The following is a 22,516-nucleotide window of genomic DNA, read 5'->3' on the forward strand; positions in this document are numbered from 1 at the left end:
TTAATTCTGAAAAGAAGATAAAAATAAGCAAAAAAGCTAATAGGTGATACTTCAAAATGATTAATAAATTAATAAATACCTCAAAACAGATTAGGAAAAGAGATAAATATACTAAACTGTATAATATATTAATACTGAATAAATGGAATAATATATTAGTAATAAATAAATAATAAATAGAATAATATATTAGGAATAAATAAATAAATTAGAGAAACAATCAATAATTTAGAGCCTTTGCATTAAAAAAACAGTGGATCAGGAATACATTACAGCTGAGCTATACCAAATATTTAAGAAACAGTTAATTACAGCCTTATACAAACTCTTTCAGAGAATTGAGGAATTATCTCTTAATGGTTTTGTGAAGTATGATAAATTAAACTCTAACAAAGCTTCCTAAATATCCCATGCTCTAATCCCTGGAAACTGAGATGTAATTAAGGTGCTGCTTGCCCTTAAAATAGTAACACTGCTTTGAATTATTCAGATGGGCCCATGTCATGACATGAGCTCTTAAAAACAGAAGTGGAAGTCAGGGAGAGCCAACAGAAGAGGAAGTCTGATTTGAAGCACTTGAAGGATTTAGTGAGCTGTTGCCAGCTTTGAAGATGGAGGGGGCCATGAATCAAAGAAACTGAGAATGGCTTCTGGCCCACAGCCAGGAAGAAAATGGGGGCTTTAGTCCTACAACCACGTGAGAAGCAAATGAATTCTGCAACCACCTGAATTAGTCTGAAAGTGGATTGTACTCCAGAGCCTCCAGATAAAAGTCCAGGCTGGCTGACATTTTGATTTTCATCCAGTGAAAACCAGGGCAGAGAATCCTGTACTATCATTCCTAAATTACTGATCTATAGATGTGAGGTGGTAAATTTGTATTGTTTTAAGCTCTGGTCTAGGCCCACCCTGTGGCAAAGCCATGAAAAAATTAAAAAACAAATAAGGAATTCACACCCAGGTAGGTTGTTTCTCCAAGTTTGGACTCCCCTTCCCAGTCTGCCTGATTTTGTTTATTTTTCAGAGTCCTCAGGTAGTCGTTTTCTGTATTTTATAGAGTTTTTCATTATAATCAGTGGAAAACACAGGCTCTAGTGTGCTTAGTCCATCTTGGTCAGAACTGAAAACCATTCTGTCTCTTCCTATTAAATGCCTGTTGGACCTTCTCGTTCAGTTCTTGATGTATCTTAATTTGTCTTCAATGTTTCCCATATCTTTATTTCTCTAAATTGCAGATTCTGGTTAATTTATTCAGATATATCTTCGAGTCATAAATTTCCTCTTTGACTGAAATAAATACACTTTTTAATCCATTCTTTAGATTTAAAATATCACCAATAATATTTTGCATTTCTAAGAGATTTCATTTATTTTTTAACTACCTGATTTTTGTCTAATCTTTGAGATTCCATCGTTTGTTTATTTAAACATTTTTACTTATTCTATATTCTGTAGCTGCCAATTCTAATGTATGTAGTATGTGAGTGTCTGAATCTGTTACTTATTTCTTTTCTGACTCTCGCTTGTGGTGGCTTGCCCTTTCATGTGGTTGGTGATTTTTGATTATGAGTTTATTGGCTGATCTGATCTGTAAGAAATCTGGATCTTAATTAAGTCAAGAAGGTTTTTGCTGCTGGCAGGAACCAGGGAATGTCACCAACCTGGGATGACTGTACAGTTCTCCAAAGGTCTTACCTCAATATGAGAAGAAAGTATTTTCAGCCACTTTACGATTGCCCTAGGCCCGGCGTCTGGTTCACAGTGTTGATATTAGCTTCCAACCTCATGGAATCCTTGCTTTTCTAATCTATTTACTGCTCCCAGCCTGAGCCCCAGATTACAGATTTCTCTCCCACCCCCCCACTCTTTTTGTTTTTGTTTGTTTGTTTTACCAGGAGGGGAAATTCTTGAAGAAATTCAGCAATCCATTAAAAAAGACTGTATCATATCCAGGATCTAATTGTTCCATACAGAAAAGTCTCTCTGAGTAATTCATGTCATGTTGCTGAAAGTTCAGTTTTATCCAAGTGCCCTCTACCTTCCAGAATTTTTCATCTGTCGTTTCTTCTCTTGTTTTTTAATGTCTTTTGAATTTATACCTTTTATTTCCTTTACTTTCACTTGAAAATTGCTGTAGTGGGTCAGTGATAAATGAAAAAAATTGTTCTGCCATTTTGAACCAGAGGGTCACTTTCTTTTTCATGTATTTACTTTTTAGAAATTGTACGAGTGCACACACACAGACACAAATAATTGCATATGCTTCATTTTGAAGTTACCCTTAACTCATGAGTATTTACCGTTATTAAAATTATTTGAAAACATAAGGCTAATAATGGTGCAAAGTCCATTTTAGAGCATCATAAGTATTATTGTTGGATATTTAAGGGTTTTTCCCTCATTAAGTAGTATTTACTATAATAAATACTATGAATACCTTTGAGCAATAATCTTTGTGCTTATCACTTATTAATTTTTATTACATAATTCTCAATCACTTTCAAAAATGGTTGGAAAAAAAATCTACCAACAGAGTATAGTAATAGCTCTTTCACTGTATTCTCCCTAGCATTTATTTTTATTATTAAAAAAATGATCAGTCTGATAGTTTTTTATATACATGTATACATATACATAAATATATGTATGTAGGTATGCTTATGTGTGCATACATTATTTTATATTTCATTGCTTATGTTTCAAAATTTTTCTGAACTTTGGAGATTTTTATGTATTCACATGTTTAGAGAGTGTCCTAATTTCAATTTCTCACCATATATATAAATACAGTGCAGTTAGAAATATTATTGCATACGAGATTTTAAAAGTAGAAGTCTTCTTTTGGAAATATTATTAATAAATCAAATTGAAAATTGTCATTTGGCATCTGCTTTGTGCAGTAGAAACCTACATGCAAAATATATTCTTTCTGCTTTTGAGTCTTGTAAAATACATCAAGGCTAAACATAATCATAGAGCACATATGTCCAAATCGTTATAGAACACAGAGAAATGACTGCCTAACTCAGACCGTGGAGTTTAAGAAAAGCTTTGAGCAAAATAGAGTATTTATTCTAGGTTATAGGATTCATTTTAGAGTATCTGAGTATTAAAAAACGAATTTGAGGGCAATACTTATTTTGAGAAGCAAACAAAACCTGCTGCATATAACCTTCTTACCTTCAGCTCATATATGTTCACCATGCCATACAATAAAAAATGGGGATAAAATTTCAAGTCAAAATAATTATACTTGTTTTTTTTAAGCTGTGTTCCCTGTTGTTGCTCAGTACCCATTCATTTCTGTGAACAATCACAGGAAAGTGCTCCTTTTCAGCCACACACAAGATGAAGGAATGACTCACCCTAAAAAATAATAATAATTCTTATAAAATTTTTAGCCCAATCACAGAATACCACAATGTTGAGTACTTAATAAAATTGATTTCCAGACATAACTCAGCTATTTAGTGGGTTTATGTTTGTTCGTACATCTAAACATATATATAAATACTCTCGTACATGTGTTTTACCAGAAATCTCTTCTGATAACTAATTTGTGTTCCTGCACATCTGCTTTCTCCAGGGCAACAATTTCCAAGAGTTGTGCTGACTTAGTAGATTTGAAGTTTCCTGTTTCTTTCTGGGGAAGCTTCAGTTTTGGTCCCTTTATTGTTTACGATCTCAATAGAGCCACAGAGCAGCACTGAATAGCTGCGGCTGTGAATATACATCCTATGTGATCTCGAGTATACTGTTAAAATCTTACTAGTGTAGAACAGCAGCCACATTAAGCCCATTCCTTGCCCATTTTCATTCAGTCAGGATAATTTTATAAAATATACTCTTAGTAGAACTTGGTTAGGCACAATTTCTAAAGAGCACTAAAACCAGAAGCCACTTTAGATAAAGGCATTTCTTGCCTTACAGTGACTTCTCATTTAAAAGATCAAGGAACTAGGAAGAACATGCTGAACTAATGTTTGTATCCTCTTAGTGTGAGTCCATTTAGGTCACACATATTAATGCAAAATTTACCCACATAGAGCCAGAAATGGATTTCCGACAGGAGTATTCATTCAGCCAATAAATGTTTTGAGCATCTCCAATGTTGTTGGACAGCATGGAAGGTGAGGGAGATATACTATTTAAGGAGACAGACACAGTCCCAAATCTCATGGCTAGTCAGGCTTGTGACAAAGACAGGCAGCAAACAAATAAAATAAACAGAAAGGGAATAATGATACATGACATAAAGAAAATGAACATTTTTCTCTGACAGTAAATATAGGGAGAACTAGTTTGGATATAACTGATAGAGACAACCACTTAGGCTGATGTAAAACTTCTAACGATACAGTGAAGAGGGGAGTGGAGAAGAGTGACCTATTTAAGAATATGTGCAAAGGCCCCGGGGGTGAGTATAGGAAGTAAAAGGTCAGTGTGGCTGATGCATGGTGATCATTGGGAAATGAGAAAAAATGAGAATGGAGAAATAACTTTTATTCTGTTGGAGGTGGAGGCAGGGTATGCTTTGTAGGCCTCAATAGGAGTGTATAATTTATTCTAAATGCAAAGGAGAGCCATTGAAAGATTTAAGGCAGAGAAATAAAATGATCAAATTTATGTTTTAAAAATAAAAATAAAATAAAAAATCAAATTTATGTTTTAAAAATGTGATCACGATGTGGAAATTGATTGAATTGATCAAAAGATAGCAATTGGGAAAATAAGTCAGAAATGAAGGCTTACACTAGAATGCAATAATAGATATGGAGAAAAGTGGACAGATTTGAAATATATCTTGACAGTATTTATTAATAGGCATCATGGCTTTGGATTGAGGGATGAGCGTGTGGATGGTGTGGGAATAACTGAAAATGAATCCCAAGCTTCCAGCTTGAAAAACTATGGAAATGATATTGTCATTCTTGGAAAGGAATAGAGTAGGGAGAAAAATGTTCAAAGGAGGGATTACAGGTAGAAATAAAAAGTTTGGTCTGGATATCTTATATTTAAGATATTTGTAAAACATCTAAATAGAACTGCTTGGCTAATCAGAGGACATAAGAATATCGAGTACGAAAGAAAGCGTTAAACTATAGATGTGAAATAGTATTTAAAGCTATGGAAATGAGTGTGGTCGCTAAGGTAGAATTTAAATTAAGTAAGAACCTAGATCTTTGGATAGAAAATTAGCCCAACTATGTCGAAGATGTTGACAAGTTTCCATTGGATTTGGCATGAGGGAGATCACATCTTGACGACAGCAGCGTTAGAGGACAAATGATGGCAGAAGCTAGTAAAAAGTGGATTGAAGAGTGAATGGTAGGTCAACAAATGGATTCACAGCTCTTGAGAAATTTGTTCTGTGAATGGTGATCTGAGAAAAGGGACAATAGTGGGAGTCGGGACAGGATTTTATTTTTTAAATGGAGGATGCTAAAGCATATTTATAGGCTATGTGTAAAATTCCAGTATATTTAGTGGCATCAGTGTTGAAGGAAAGAGAATGGATGACTGAAAGAGCAAAGTCCTTTAAAAGTGAGAGGGGATAGGAATCAGAGCAAAAATGGAATGATGGATCTTTTTCAGTAGAGGGGAATACTTTCTTCATTGAAAGAAAAAGAAGGTGGAACACATAAAACACTATCTAAAAAGATAGGCAAATGAAATATGGTACAGTGTAAGAAATTTTGAAAGCAACACTGACAAAATGTATTGGTAAATATTAAAGAATATCTCACTGGAGAAGATGAGCAAAAAAAAGTTTATTTTATCCTGATAGTATTGCCAGTGATGAGGGAGAGATCACAAACCAAGTTTGGACACTCATCTCCTCTGAGATGAAGTTGAGAAGACATCTTAGGATGTGAGGTGGAGGCACCATAGGCCATTTGTATTTCCTAAGTAGGTTTACCCAAAGGAAAAGTAAACTTTATCTTCCCTTCATGATAGGAGTTAATATTTTAAAAATTATTTTATAGTGGAGCATAGTTGATTAACAATGTTGTATTAGTTTCAGGTGTACAGTGAAGTGAGTCAGTTATACATATACATGTATCTATTCTTTTTCAAATTCTTTTCCCATTTAGGTTACTACAGAATATTCAGCAGTGTTCCCTGTGCTATACAGTAGGTCCTTGTTGGTTATCTGTTTTAAATACGGCAGTGTGTACATGTCAGTCCTAAACTCCCAATCTATCCCCGCCCCGACCTTCTCCCCTGGTAACTGTAAGTTTGTTCTCTAAGTCTGTGAGTCTGTTTTTGTTTTATAAATTAGTTAATTTGTATCTTTTTTTTAGATTCCCCATATAAGCAATATCATATATTTGTCTTTCTCTGTCTGACTTACTTCACTTAGTATGATCATCTCCAGGTCCATCCATGTTGCTGTAAATGGCATTATTTCGTTCATTTTTTAAATGCTTTTCTCTATAGCTAGTTATATAAATTTCATTATGTTCCCAAGTTGCTAGCTTTTTTCTTTTTTAGATGTTGGGGGTAGGAGTTTACTAATTTATTTATTTATTTTGTCTGTATTGGGTCTTCGTTTCTGTGTGAGGGCTTTCTCTAGTTGTGGCAAGCAGGGGCCACTCTTCATCGCGGTATGTGGGCCTCTCACTATCACGGCCTCTCTTGTTGCGGAGCACAGGCTCCAGACACGCAGGCTCAGTAGTTTGTGGCTCACGGGCCCAGTTGCTCCGTGGCATGTGGGATCCTCCCAGACCAGGGCTCGAACCCGTGTCCCCTGCATTAGCAGGCAGACTGTCAACTATTGCGCCACCAGAGAAGCCCATTTCATTCATTTTAATGGCTGAGTAATATTCCATTGTATCTATGTGCCACATCTTCTTTATCCATTCCTCTGTTGTTGGACATTTAGGTTGCTTCCATGTCTTGGCTATTGTAAACAGTGCTGTGATGAACATTAGGGTACATATATCCTTTTGAACCATGTTTTTCTCCAGATATATGCCCAGGAGTGGGATTGCTGGATCATATGGTAGTTCTATTTTTAGTTTTTTAAGAAACCTCCATGCTGTTCTCCATAGTGACTGTACCAGTTTACATTCCCACCAACAGTGCAGGAGGATTCCCTTTTCTCCACACCCTCTCCAGCATTTGTTGTTTGTAGTTTTTTTGTTGATGGCCATTCTGACTGGCGTGAGGTGATACCTCATTGTAGTTCTGATTTGCATTTCTCTAATAATTAACGATGTTGAGCATCTTTTCATGTGCCTCTTGGCCATCTGTATGAGGAGTTAGTTTTATAACTTGGAGCAAGGTGCCCACAGAAGTTAAGCTTCTCCTGCAGACTTCTATGTTTGCATTTGCAAAATTGTATTGTAATTTTGTTTATATGTCTGTCCCCTCCACAGACATATAAACCCAACCCTACCAGGATAACACCTGGTAATACTTTAGCATATTCTACATTGTTTTACCAGTGCTTAGCAGGGTGCTTGGTATATAGTAGCCAATTTTAAAGTAACCTTCATTTTGTAGATTGCTTTGATCCAAACACTTGCTACAACGTCCCAAATCTTTTGCTTTCTTCTGGGCAGATTTCCCTCCCTCTGGGAGACCTCACACTTTCAACTCCATTTTCAGATTCATCCCCAGCTCTCCTTTGGTCCCAAGCTGAGCTCATTTTGCCTACCTGAATGTGCCCATTCTGGTTGATATGCGCAAGGAAAAGTATTTCCAGCTAAGCCTGAGGAAGTGATCTCTTTCTGACCTATGTCAACTAAAAAAATACATTCACAACTTAAAAGTTGAAAGTTATGTTTTATTCAGCGGGAATTTTTAGGACTTCAAGCCCGGGAGGCAGCTTCTCAACTCACCCTGAGAAAACTGCTCCAAGGAGGCAAGGGAGGAGCTAGGATATATAGTTTTGCAACAAAGGGGAGGTAGTCAGAACCTCAAAAGATTACTGTTAATTAAAGAAAACCAGAAATCCCAAGTTAAGGAATGTAGTGCTTTTCTGTGTATGGGAAGATGCAAGAGTCTGGGCTCACTGAAATCATTCCTTTGATATGCACCTCAGCTATCTGGGGCCAAATCCTGTGTTTTCACATCCTGAGTTTCCTCAGGGCTCACCTTACGGAGTGGCTGCAGTCTGATGGCCTCTAGATAGCAGGTATTCTTTGTTACCTTCCTGAGTTCCCTCAGGGCTCACCAGCTCACTTTCGGTGGTGGCTGCATGGCTGCAATCACTGATGACTGTGACATCCTTTGTTTACTGATATGGCAGGCAATATTCCATTTATCACTTACCACCCAAGACCATGATGAATATAAGTGCTCATCATTCATCACGATGAATATAAGTGACCTGCCAGAGCCTGAGTGACCTGCCAGAGCCTGTGTTATCACCGAAGTTTTATATTTTATACATATATATATATATACGAAAAAAGGGATAAGCCAGCAACTTAACTTCAGCTGGCAGGCAAAAATTCCCCAGATCCTAATCGCTCATCAAATACTGTCAATTCCATTTGCAAAATATATTGCTCTAGTGTCTGATTTCTTTTATGTGCAATTTTACTATCTTAGCCTAAGACATCTTCTCTTACCTGAAACATCCACTTTAAGTGTCCTTAATTTTCATAGCAATTTTAAGAAGGTGGAGTTGTTTTAATCTTTACAGATGAGGGTATTACAGAAGCATTAAGTAACTTGCCCAAAGTAATGTTTAGTGAATGATAATGCTGGAATTGAAGTCAAGCAGTTGAGCACTAAAGCCTGAGTCTTAACCACTGTCCTACACTGCATTTCCATAAGAAATGTACTATTTTAAGAAATTTAAAGGAAAACTATGATGTGCGATTTAATGTTTATAAATATGTACTTTCTAAATGCCAATAAATATCTAACTATACTGGAAAACAAAAAACAAAGCAAAACACTGACTAGTCAGCCACTACAGATTATTTTTGACCTAAGCCAGGGTTCTTCTCTCAATGTCAGTTCTAATAAATAATAATCCATTTAGTATTCTTTATTTTTAAACATTATTTTATATACATTCGTGTAGGTCATTAGAAAATTAATATAATCTTTCTAATCAAAATTTATATGTTCCCAGACTTCACATCAGCAAGTAGGAAACGAGTCGCTAATGAATACAATATTTAACATTAAGAAGGAAACGTAGGAGCCTTTGGTAAGCTGAGAAGCAAATTTACTGTTACCAGATTTGCAGTATTTAAATTGTATTTTGCAGTGTTTAAATCGTATTTGTTAAAATAGTTCTCCTTTTTCTTTGTAGCTTCTAGCTATGAAACTGCTAGGTGGCATTTTGTGGCGCTGTGAGGAGCTCTGGTTCTTTATGTCTCAGCACAGAAAGAATTCAGTGAGAGGCAAAGTGATTGATAGATAAGAAGTGATTTATTAGAATAGGACACTTGTGAGGCTTACAAGCATGTGGGTGAGAGGGTGCCATGACCCGAGAACTTAGTGGGCTACAGTTTTACAATCAAAGGAGAAGTGGGGAGGGGGAAAAGACCACCTTCTTTCACATTCTTGAGTAGACGTCACTTACGCTTCCATCTTCAGCTCCTCCTCCATGTTGGGCAGGGGAGGTTTTTTGTCCCTATAAGGTCAAGCCAGGACTGTCAGGGCACAATGGAAATGAATAGAGAGGCGGTAACATTTGCTAAAAATGGAAAATCATTGCAGGTTTCAGTATAATGTCACCCTTTCCTTATATTTTTGTATTTAATGTGCCCAGAGGAGCATGTCCTAGGAATCGTTAGCTTACTGAGCTCACTGGCAGGATGTGGGTCTCATGCCGCCATTGTTTTATTGTTTTGGGGCATGTCTCATGCTTCTGTTGCATGGTTTTGTTGCTAAGCAAGCCTGCTTGGTTTTGTGGTTAAGCAAACCTGTTTTCTACAGTGATCATTAACTTACAGGGGTTCCCCCATACTTTTTCTTTACTTACAATCCCCTAGCAGGATTAACTATATAATTACATACTTTGTCCCTTTACTCTGTCCCTATCAGCTAGACTTTGCAGGCTATTAAAAGCCTGCAACCACTAGATCAGAGTGAAATACCAAGCATTAAGGGAATCCAAAGTCATTTTTCAGTGGGTTATAAACAAGGTGGTTGGCAAAATCTTCCTTTTCCTTTCCTTTCACTGACCTCCTGGAAATGAAAAGCCCTCCTGAAAACAGGTGGTCCTGAAAGTTTGTAGATAATTTAGCAAATTGAGGCTTGTTGACAGCTTGGCATGAAATGTGAATCTTTAATTACATTTTAATGACAACTCTTATTATTTTACATAACTATGTTAGGTGGCAACGTGAAGTTAGGGACTGCTAATGCAGATTTTGAATTGTTTTTCTCAACATTTATAAAACCCTAAGTAATAAAAACACATTTAATGATTAAATGGCTTGTAGATGTCCCTTTCATATATGGAGCAAGTTTATTTATCATTTTTGTTATCTTTCATAGCACTTCTGTAATTATTAAAAATATTATTGGGCTTCCCTGGTGGCGCAGTGGTTGAGAGTCTGCCTGCCGATGCAGGGGACACGGGTTCGTGCCCCGATCCGGGAAGATCCCACATGCCGCGGAGCGGCTAGGCCCGTGAGCCATGGCCGCTGAGCCTGCGCGTCCGGAGCCTGTGCTCCGCAACGGGAGAGGCCACAACAGTGAGAGGCCCGCGTACCGCAAAAAAAAAAAAAATTATTATCTTGTTTCAATGACAGCTAACTTGGAAGCATGTGTTCTGGTTAAACTCATGCCTAAAATCAGTTCGATTAGAATCCTTGTTAATATTAGGCAGCCATATTATTTTTGAGCAAAACACAAATTACAAAGAACTTCAAAAGTCTCTTTAAAGGTTTTATTTGACTTCATTGGTTAGAGAGTTTTAGTTCTGCAGCAACTTAAACAAGAATTATAATTACTGTTTGTGTTTGTTTATAAGTTTAATGATTTAAACTGCTAGTAAACTTATTTCTTTTGAATTCCATCTTAATTATCCTAAGCAGTTTATATAGATGAACTTGAATCCAAGCTTTTCCCAAAGTGATTTCAGCCATCTGTGAAAATATTGTACCATATCGTATCCACTCATTTATCCTAGTTAGGTCTTTTGTAATAAATCATCTCCTTGCAGTGAAAGTGCTGTGATGTTTTTCAAACAAAAGTTATACATTCCAAGGTATTGAAATGAGCATAATTTAATAGGTTATATTTTAAATAGTATAACTTTAAACATTAAGAGATAATAGAAATCTATGCTCCCTTTTTTGAGTAAATCATAAGTGAGGATATACTACTTAGTGTTTTGGTTCAAGGAAAGGGTAAATTTAGAAAACACAGGTTTATTTGCTGCTTAGCAAAATGGGTTGCATTTCTTTTTTATTTTTCCCCTGGTTCTGACAATATATAAATTGTAACAAATCAGTTAATCTTTCTTCCAAGAGAGAAAACAGTCACATGGAACTGCACATGTTCAAAATGGAACTCAGGATTTTTCCTCTAAATCTGGTGCCACACCAGTGCTTTCCATCTTGGTAAATCATACCTCCATCAACCATTTGTTCATGCCTGAAACTTGACTAATCCATCTTCCTCCCTGTGAATCTTATCCACTACAAAGTATTTTTGATTCTATCTTCTAAACAGATCTTAATTATATTCACTCTTCTCTATTTCCACTGGTCCCTGTAATGTCCAAACATTGCAATTTGTCTTCCCTTCTCTACTTTTACCTATTGCCAAGTCCTCTCTATCCTTACAGGCCACATCATTTTTAAAACTATTAAGCCGATGGTACAATCCTTTTGGAATAAAGTCTGGCTTTTAAAAAAATAAAACTAAACATATACTTACCACCATGACTAAGAAGTTCCAATCCCAGATATTTACCTATGAGTCATAAATAAATACATGTATATATATATATATATGTGTGTGTGTGTGTGTGTGTGTATATATATATTTTTTACTAGAAGCCTTATATAAGCATGTCCATGGTAGCCAAAATTGGAAACAGCTTAGGTAGCCACCAACAGGAGAATGGATAAACAAACTGTCATGTATTTATACAATGGAATACTACTCAGTAATTTAAAAAGAACTACTGAAGACTCAGCATATCTGAATCGCAAAAATATTGTGCTGGCTGAAAGATGCCTTACACAGCACATAGTCTTTGATTCTGTTTATCTGAAATTCTAGAATAGGCAAAACTAATGATTAAAAAAAATCAGAGCACAGACTGTCAATGGGAAGGGGAAAGAAGAAACAGAAATTGACTGCAAGGGAGCATACAGAGATTTCTTATGGTGATGGAAATGTTCTACATCTATTTTTAACTGAGATATATTTTACATATGACATTATATTAGTTTCAGATGTACAACAAAATGGTTCAATATTTATATGTATTGTGAAATGGTGACCACAGTAAATTTAGTTCATAGCCATTAGTTACAGTTTTTTCTTGTGATCAGAACTTTTAAGATCATTTTGATAGGGGTCTGGGGCTGCACACATTAGGTTTATGCATTTGAAATGCTCATAGAAAGGTTGTGACGTGTGCATTTCACTGTGCTGTGTACATTTTACCTTAAAAATATAAATAACCTTAAATCTTGAATTCTGATTAGTATATGAATATTAAAGTGCTTATTGGTGAAAATGTACTAATGTCTGTAAAAACTTTGAAATGCATTAAAAAATCAGATTGAACGTTGTCTATCTTGATTGTCGTGGTTATATGACACTATGCTTTGTCAAAACTTGTACAACTGTATACTGAAAAGGGTAAAATTTTCTGTTTTTAAATTACATCTCAATTTTATAAATGCTTCAAAAGATAAGGTGGATCAAAATATGACTACATGAATAGATAGAAGAATGGGCTGAAGCAAATATAGCAAAATATTTACAATTACAGAGTCAAGGTAGTGGATATTTGGGAGTTTTCTGCACAATAATTTTAACTTTTCTGAGTATTTGAAAATTTTCCATAACAAAATGTGGGGGGGAAATATGTAAATCTGGCAGGACGCTTTGTCCCCATGCTTAAAAGCCTGTGTTAGTTTTCCATTGCTTTTTTGGATTCATTCTAGAATTATTAACAAGGTATAAAGGTTCCATATGCCTGGATCACTCCCTGAAACTTAAGTCTCATAGAATGACATTTATCTTCATATAACATTATCTCTAATCATACCTTTCTTTGTCAGTTTTTACAAAGTAATAGAGCTCTCTTCCCAGGGACCTTGTAATGAATAATGGTGTAAATAATTGTGTGATTATCTGACTCCTCCCGTAGTTTTAAAAAACCATTTGACTTTGATCGATTAGTGTTATCTCCAGTCCATACCTCCACACCCAGCACTTGGCCTGAAGTAAGTACCCAATAAATACCTATCAAAGCACTTATGAAAACTGACGAAAGAGTCTCCTGATTCATTTCAAAGTGAGTCATGAAGTATTTGTGTGGTCTAACTATTGATTTTTTAATATCCCCTCATTTCTTAAAAGGGTAGTAATTTTACAGAGTGAAAATGAAGCCATGTTAAAAGAGACTAAGAAAAAAACATTTCTGAAAATTTTCAACTGGCAAAGTATCCCAGGTATTTTACCTGATTATGGCAAAATAAATAATTCTGACAAGCATTTCAGCTGATTATGAATTTTTGTTTTAATATGTTTTTAAAGACATGTAAATGGGTGTGTTGACTCAAGTAAACATTAATTTTCATTCCACTTAAATTTAGTTGCTTATAATATGGCATAAGAAAACAACAAATGTACATTTTGACATGAAATAAAACATGTTGTCTTTCCAGAGATCAGGTGGGGGGTAGGGAGAAGTTTAGAGGATCCCTGCCTATTGGAAGAGCTATAAAACTTTTCTAATTATAGTATTGGAGCAATTTTCAAGGCAATAGTTAATTGAAATTCTTCTATAGACAAATCTCTGTGCTACTGGCACTGATTAATACTCTAGTGATATTTACCATTAGCTCAGCTAAGAGAAGTAAGGAGAATAAAGTCTCCATCGCCCAATTTTCAGATGTGTACATTAGGAAATTAGGTAGGCAGATTTTTTTTTTAAAGTAATAACCAGAAGCCACAACAAAAAGTATTGACAAAAGAGAGACTATGGAGTAGTCTTTCAGTTGAAATGTGTGAGAAGATAAAGACAGTTCTGAGATTATGTAGTTATATGTGAAGACATTTTACTAATTCCTATAAAATATGAAGGATTAATATTTTTGTAATATGTGTTAAAAATCTTTTACTTTTGTAATATCTCAGATGCTGGCTTACAGGGAGAAAAAAGGCAGAAGAAGCCTTCTTATCTCACGTAGGAAGTCCCCACAAAAGAACTCGCTGTTGGAAGTATTAAGAGTTATACAGACTTTAATTCACATTAAAATCGCTGTGATAACTACATATTTTTCCACTGGGTGAAAATGAGATGCAGGGAGAACTTCTAAATTGAACACTTAGCTCTGCAGTTTCAGTCTCAACATATTTCAGTTGGACCTGCACGAATGAGCCAAGTTTAACCTAGTGACTCTAGATGAGGGATGCTGGGAAATGTATTTGCAAGATTTAAAAATAGAGTATAAAATATTTTCCCAATGTAACTTCCTTTTATTCCTCTATTTTGCCAGGGTTCTGAGAAAAAAAAACAGTAAAGGAAGACACCAATTCTCAAGTGAATAATCCCTTTTGTAGAGCCTGCTAAACATTGAGCAAATAACCAAAGTGGGAACTACATTTACTTTCTTCTTCTCAAAACAAGAAAAATATCCTCATTAGAAACAAGGCTAGTGTCCTCATACAAATCTTTACATTGAATATGTTGCCTTTTGAAGAGAAGCAAATAGAACAGTGGGGGCTTGCCAGAGATGTATTTTTTAAGGGTCAACCAAAAAGCTCTCAGGGTAGCATTTAAAGGGTGACTTCATTGCAGTCTGGGTTTTGTTGAAACTTCTTTGTGCAGAAAATCAATTGTGTACTTCATCAGTTGTGATCAGACTCAGGGACGTTAACTTACTCTAAATTAAATTAATGAGAGACTGGAGTGTAAAACAATACCAATTTATTCATTTTTAATAAGAATTGTGACTTTATTCTGACCAGAATGCACACATTGCCATGGTCAAGATATGCTTTCTTTATGGCAGAATTACATGAAAACTAAAACAGAAATTTACTTGTTATCCAAGGAACCAGCACTAGGAATCTGAATGATTCTACACAACTTCTGGAAGACAGCCTTGCCAGATAGTATTACTCCTAGTCATTGACAAAATATTCTCTCTCCTATCAAACGCTGAGCATACTGACAATGTTTTCTTCTTCATTGTTTTCCAAGACACTATGATGAAAAATGAACCTTTCTTCAAATATGTTTATAAAGTTTATTTGACCACAATCCAGTCTACACTAGCAGTCACTCAATGTGACTTTATGTATCTTTGAGTTCACCCACTAAATGTTGAACTCCTTATTTTTACTCAAACCTACGCAATTTTATTTCCAAGTCTTTTAAAAAGAGGGGTTTGGAAGGGCTGCTTACACTCCCTGCACCTGTCACCATCTTTAGCCATATGAAAATCCTTTTGTCTCTATAATAGGATTTAGTTTGGAATACCCCTTGTTCTTAGCTGCTGTTGGCATTTCCATTTCTGACTAATCTTACTCCATGTAAGCTTCAAATGTGCCAAAGAGAGTACTTTTAGACCAAAGCAGTAGTTTGAATTGTTGAAAAGATACTAGGTTTGGCAAGAGGGCAAGATGAGGCTTAGCTCTCTGTGAGGAATAGTATTTCTGCATCATATTAACAGTTGTCCCTTATTCAGAAGATTCCAGAGTCAGAATCTTGGGAAACCTGGTTAAAACAAAGCTACATAATTTTGTGTGTGGCCATGTGTCTGTAACTCTGTAATCAAAGACAAAGTATTGGGCTTCCCTGGTGGCACAGTGGTTGAGAGTCCGCCTGACGATGCAGGGGATGCGGGTTCATGCCCCGGTCCGAGAAGATCCCACATGCCGCGGAGCGGCTGGGCCTGTGAGCCGTGGCCGCTGAGCCTGCGCGTCCGGAGCCCGTGCTCCGCAACGGGAGAGGCCACAACAGTGAGAGGCCCCAGGACTGCAAAAAAAAAAAAAAAAGACAAAGTATTATCACATACTATGTAAGCTATTTGACCTATGTTAAGCTACTATGTTTCTTGTAGAACATCCACTAACAACCAGTGGAACCAAGGTTTGGGAGATGCAGCTAAGATCAGACATTCACATTCTGTTATAAATACAAAAATCAATTCACAGTAGTATATGAAAGGCTTTGGATCTTCTTTATCACTGTTCTCCATGTGGGAAAATTATGGAAAGTTGACTGGAGGAGCAGCTCTTAGTAGGTGACTTGTAATCATCATCATCATCACCATGAGGAAGAGGGGGAAGAATTGATATCAAGGGGCAGGCACAGCTCAGGTAGTTATATTTCTCCAAGTGTGACGGCTACACTGCCTATATCAAAACCATCTGGGCTGTTTACAAAGATGTAAATTCCCAAGTTTCCCTGAAGACTTACTGAATTAGAGTCTCCAGGGATGGAACACAGAAATGTGAATCTTACAGAAGCACCGTGAAATCTTTACGCACATTTCAGTTCAAGAATTATTGAATTGGAATCTCTATTTAAATTAGAAAAAAACAAGTCATTTAGGCCCAAAACATTTTAGGAGGTTTGATAAACACCTGGAATCTACCAAGCCATGGGACTCAGACAGTGTCTTCGTCAAAAAGAGAAAAAAAAAACTTTTGCAAAGATAAAAAAACTTTTGCAAAGATTTTGTAAGCACCAATATATAATAGTTTCTTCAATATCCCTCTAATTCTGTCAGTCACATTATATCTAAAGAAGACAGGGAAGACACTTAATTACATAATGACACACATCAAAATCTTAAACTAGGTAGATTGTATGAATATACCAAACAGAAAAAAATATACATTCATAATTCTGATATTCCTATTTGCTATTTCCATAATTCACAAGACAACTATAAGGACCTCAAAGTTATATCAAAACTGAATAGACTTTCAACAAGACCAAAAGACAACCCTCAGAATGGGAGAAAATATTTGCAAATGAAGCAACTGACAAAGGATTAATCTCCAAAATTTATAAGCAGCTCATGCAGCTCAATAACAAAAAAACAAACAACCCAATCCAAAAATGGACTATGGACTTTCAAATTTGATTATTTGGGAATGAAACAGGAAATAAATGACGTATCTGGCCATTCAAGGATAAACTTGAAGAAAATGAAACACTGTCCAATTTAAACTCTTTCAGTATTTACTTCAACCAAACTGAGGTTTTACACATCCTATTATTAGTATTAAAGCTCTGTAACCTCAGATCTCTATAGACTTAACTTTATATGTATGTCTCAGAAATAAGTATGTCCTTTTCCATTCCCCTCACTCCTTCAAATATTTTCAAACATTTAAAATATTACAAGTATTTCAACTTATGGGATCTTTTTGTTTTGCATTCAAAAAATTTGTGATTTTTCCATTGATGAGTATTTATAGAGCTATAGCTAGATCTGGCTATACCTATTTTCTGTCCCTTTTCAAACCCTTAACTGATTATTGATAGTTTTTTAAACATCATTGAAATAAGTTATCTGGAATAAACATTATTCTATAGATCTCTGCACAAAAAGACAAAAATGCATGTTTGATAAATATTAAACTTGTAACATTTTAATTGATGTATAGTTGACTTACAATATTGTGTTAGTATCAGGTATGCAAAATAGTGACAGTATTTTTATACATTACAAAATGATCACTACTATGTGTCTAGTTACCATTTGTCACCATAAAAAGTTGTTACAGTATTACTTACTACATTCCACATGGTCTACATTACATCCCGTGACTTGTTTATTTTATAACTGGGAGATTGTACTTCTAAATCCCCTTCACCTATTTTATCCATCTCCCTACCTACCTCTTCTCTGAAAGCTGCTAGTTTGTTCTCTATATCTATGTGTCTGTTTCTGTTTTATGTTTGTTGATTTCCTTGTTTTTTACCTTCCATGTATAAGTAAAATTAAGCACTGTAAGTCTTTCACTATCTGACTTACTTCACTTAACATAATGACCTCAAGGTCCTATCATGTTGTCACACATAGCAAGATTTCTCTTCTTTTCTTTTTCTTTCTTTTTTTTTTTTTTTTGTGGTACACAGGCCTCTCACTGTTGTGGCCTCTCCCGTTGCGGAGCACAGGCTCTGGACGCGCAGGCTCAGCGGCCATGGCTTACGGGCCCAGCCGCTCTGCGGCATGTGGGATCTTCCCGGACCAGGGCACGAACCTGTGTCCCCTGCATTGGCAGGCGGACTCCCAACCACTGCGCCACCAGGGAAGCCCGATTTCTTTTCTTAATGGCAGTCTAATATTCAATTATATATAACATGATATGTAAATATATCACATTTTCTTTATCGATTCATTTACTGATGAACCCTCAGATTGAGTCCATATCTGCCTACTGTAAATAATACTGTGATCAGTTTGAGGTGCATATATCTTTTCAAATTAGTATTTTCCTATTATTACTTCTGGGTAAATACGCAAGAGTGGAATTGCTGGATCAAATGGTACTTTTTTCAGGAAACTCCATACTGCTCCTCAGAGTAGATATACCAGTTTATATTCACACTAACATTGTAGCAAGATTCCCTTTCTCCACACCCTCTCCTGCATTTATTCTTTGTAAACTTTTAGAGGATGGCCATTCTGACTGCTGCCAGGTGATATTTCATTGTAGTTTTGATTTGCATTGCTCTAATAAGTAACTATAAGGAGCATCTTTTCATGTGCTTTCGTTTTTTTAAACATTGTGAGTCAAATCTACCTCTTGAAATTGGCTTCATGAAAGTTGGCCACGTTTTGGATTCTTTTTTGATCACCTACCCCGGGGGCATTTCTTGAGAGCAGGTATCATTACAGCCCCAAAGGCCTTGTGAATAAGAAGTGCCCATAAGCACTGTTTTACACTTGTTGTTCCAGGTAACAGCCACAAGGCAGCAGGATTTCTTCCTGCCAGAGTCCGGGTTCTGGGGCAACTACAGGTCCTTAGGGAAAGTCGTGCTGGGTTATAAATTAGAGTGGAATGTGCCAGGGGAAAGCACCAAGGACTTGTGTCTCCTTACTTCTTCTCCCTTACACTTCTCCTCCCAGACAAATCCCAGCCCCTGCAAAACTGCTATGCTGAGGATACTGACATCTGGAGGTGGGGCAACTCTGAGGAAGGAGGCTGGAGGTGGGCATCTCAGCACTAGGAGACGTGGAGACCAGGTGACTTTTCAGTGCCCTTCCAGTCCACACGGTCCACAGATTTTTGGGAGCACTAGCCTTGGCATAGCTGTAGGAGGGTCTGCCTGGATCTGGAGATTGTGGCCCCATCCAGAGAGAACCAGGCACTGCAGGGCCCAGAGGCGGGGCTCACTGGCTGGAACAGCCCCACCCAGTCAAGCCTTGGGACCCAAGGTTGCTCAGACTCTGATGATGTGATAACAGCTCAGGTCTCAGAGGCCTGAGGGGAATACTGTAGGCATTTCTTTTCTCTTCTTTTCAATTCTTTTGTATTTTAATTTAATTTTTCCTTTATATTTGAGAATAGTTGATTTACAAGGTTGCGTTTGTTTTCGGTTAAGAGAACCTGATTCAGTTATACATATACAGATATCTATTATTTTTGGGTTGTTTTCCAATGGAGGTTATTGCAAACGTTGAGTAGAGTTCCCTGTGCTATACAGTAGGTCCTTGTCGATTAGCATTTAATATATATTAGTGTGTATGTGTTAATCCCAACCTCCTAATATGTGCCTCCGCCGACCCACCTTTCCTCCTGGTAACCATAAGTGTCTTTTCTATGTATATAAGACTGTTCCTGTGTTGTAAACTGGTTCATCTGTATGAATTTTTAAGTTCCTCCTATAATTGACTGCAAATGCTATTTGTCTTTCTGTGTGACTTCCGTCACTTAGTATGATCATGTCTAGATCCATCCATGTTGCCGCAAATGACATTATTTCATTCTTTTTTATGGCTGAGTAGTATTTCATCATATGTACGTACCACGTGTACTTTATCCATTGATCTGTTTGTGGACATTTTGCTTGCCTCCACACCTTGGCTGTCAAAAATGGTGCTGCAACAAATGGTGGGGTGCGTGTGTCTTTTGGAATGATGGGTTTCTCCGTATACTCGCCCAGGTGTGGGATGGCGTGATCATATGGTAGCTCTATTTTAGTATCTTAAGGAACCTCTATAGTGTTCTCCTTAGTGGCTGTAAGCAATTTACAGGACCACAAAGAGCCTAGGGGGGTTCCCTTTTCTCCCCGGCCTCTCCCGCATTTATTGTTTGTAAATGTTTTGATGATGGCCATTCTGACTGGTGCAAGGTGATACCTTGTTGTAGTTTTGATTTCCATTTCTCTAATAAGTAACTATGAGGAGCATCTTTTCATGTGCTTTTTCTTTTTCTTTAAACATTGTGAGTCGAATTTACCGCTTGAAATTGGCTTCTTGAAAGTATCTCAGTTTTAAATCTTTTTTGATCACCTACCCTGGGGGCATTTCCTGAGAGCAGGTATCATTACAGCCCCGATGGCCTTGTGAATAAGTGCCCATAAGCACTGTTTTACAGTTGTTGTTCCAGGTAACGGCCACCAGGTGCAGGATTTCTTCCTGCCAGAGTCTGCTTCTGGGGCAGCTAGACATTCTTAGGGAATGTCCTGTTCCTGGTTGTAAATTAGAGCGGAATGTGCCAGGAAAATGTGCCAAGGGCTCGTGTCTTCTTACTTCTCCCGTGCGCTTCACCTCCTGGACAAATCCCAGCCCCTGCAAAGCCTCTATGCTGAGGGTGCTCTCATCCGGAGGTGGGATGACTCCAAGGAAGGAGGCTGGAGGTGGACTTCTCAGTGCCAGGAGATGTGGAGACCAGGTGACTTCTCAGTGCTCTTCCAACTCACACGGTCCATCATTTTTGTGTGCACTAGGCTTGGCATAGCTGTACGAGGGTGTGCCTGGATCTGGAGATTGTCATCCCATCCAGAGGGGACCAGGCAATACAGGTCCAAGAGGGGGGCTCATTTGCTGGCTTATCCCCCGCAGCTCCCTCAGCCCCGCCCCATTCGAGGCTTGGGACCAAAGGCTGCTCAGTCTCCAGAGATGTGATACCAACCCACGTCTTGGAGGCCTGAGGGGAATACTATAGGCATTTCTTTTCTCTTCTTTTCAGTTCTTTTGTTTTTTTAATTTAATTTTTCCTTTATATTAGAGGATAGTTGATTTACAAAGTTGTGTTTGTGTTCGGTTTAAGAGAACCTGATTCAGTTATACAGGTACTGATATCTATTTTTTTTGTCATTTTTTTCCCCATGAAGGTTTTCACAAATGTTGAGTAGAGTTCCCAGTGCTATACAGCAGGTCCTTTTTGATTGTCTATTTTATATGTGTTTGTGTTCTTTGAACTTCTGCATATTCTGGACCTAATTTCTTTTCTAATTTTATATTTTGCTCTTTTCAGTATACTTATTCTTTGCCCTACGTAAGTGTATTATGAAATTTTCTACCTCTACACTTGTCCCCTATGATTACTATTTATGTTCTTCTTTCTTTTTTATTTTCTTTCCTTCTCCCTTCATTCTTTCCTTCCTACTTTCCTGCTTTTATTCTTTCTAAATATTTATTACTAAAAATGGACCAGACCCTGTTCTAGATACTAAAATGAAAACATGAAAATGCAATCCTTATTTTAATAATCTAATATTCTAGTAAAGGAGCTCATAGTAATCCAGTGGTTCCTGTCCCACAATCTCCTGTAAAAAGTTTTCCTGTTCCTCTTAATCTACTCATGGATTATGGAATTTCATTGATTTCCATGTATTTTATATTTTTTATAGTTCATTCTCTTTTGTTCTCTTAAGATGTTATATCATTTAAATATTTCACTTACTATATCTTATCTTTTGTCATTCATTCATATATTCATTTATCAGAAAATCATTGGGATCTTACTTTGTGGTTAGTGCAATAATGAATTACTGTGTAATTCAACCAGGCTCAACTTTAGAGAACCTACAAATGTGACACAGGGAAAAAAATAAGAGAGAATAATTATTTTTGAAAAATTGACATTTTTTAGTCATTATGTGAAAAATCACAATTTGAATTCCCTTACATGTATCTTATAGCTTAGTGATAGTTTTATTTTGAATTATGTAAGGGAAAGACAATGTAATACTTATACTGCTTTCTGCCTCTAATATTTTTATTTGTCCCTGACCTTCATTACTGAGACCAGTGACTGAGTCACTGCATACAGTAGGCACTTGATAATTGCCATTGCTCTGGACCATTTGGTAGGTTAGTAAGTGCAAAACTGTGCTCCCCTCCAAGAAGAAAAAAAAAACCTGCCTTGTGATAGGGTT

This window comes from Neophocaena asiaeorientalis, unplaced genomic scaffold (genome assembly GCF_003031525.2).
Source record: "Neophocaena asiaeorientalis asiaeorientalis breed wild unplaced genomic scaffold, Neophocaena_asiaeorientalis_V1.1 scaffold170, whole genome shotgun sequence".
Taxonomy (NCBI): Eukaryota; Metazoa; Chordata; class Mammalia; order Artiodactyla; family Phocoenidae; genus Neophocaena; species Neophocaena asiaeorientalis.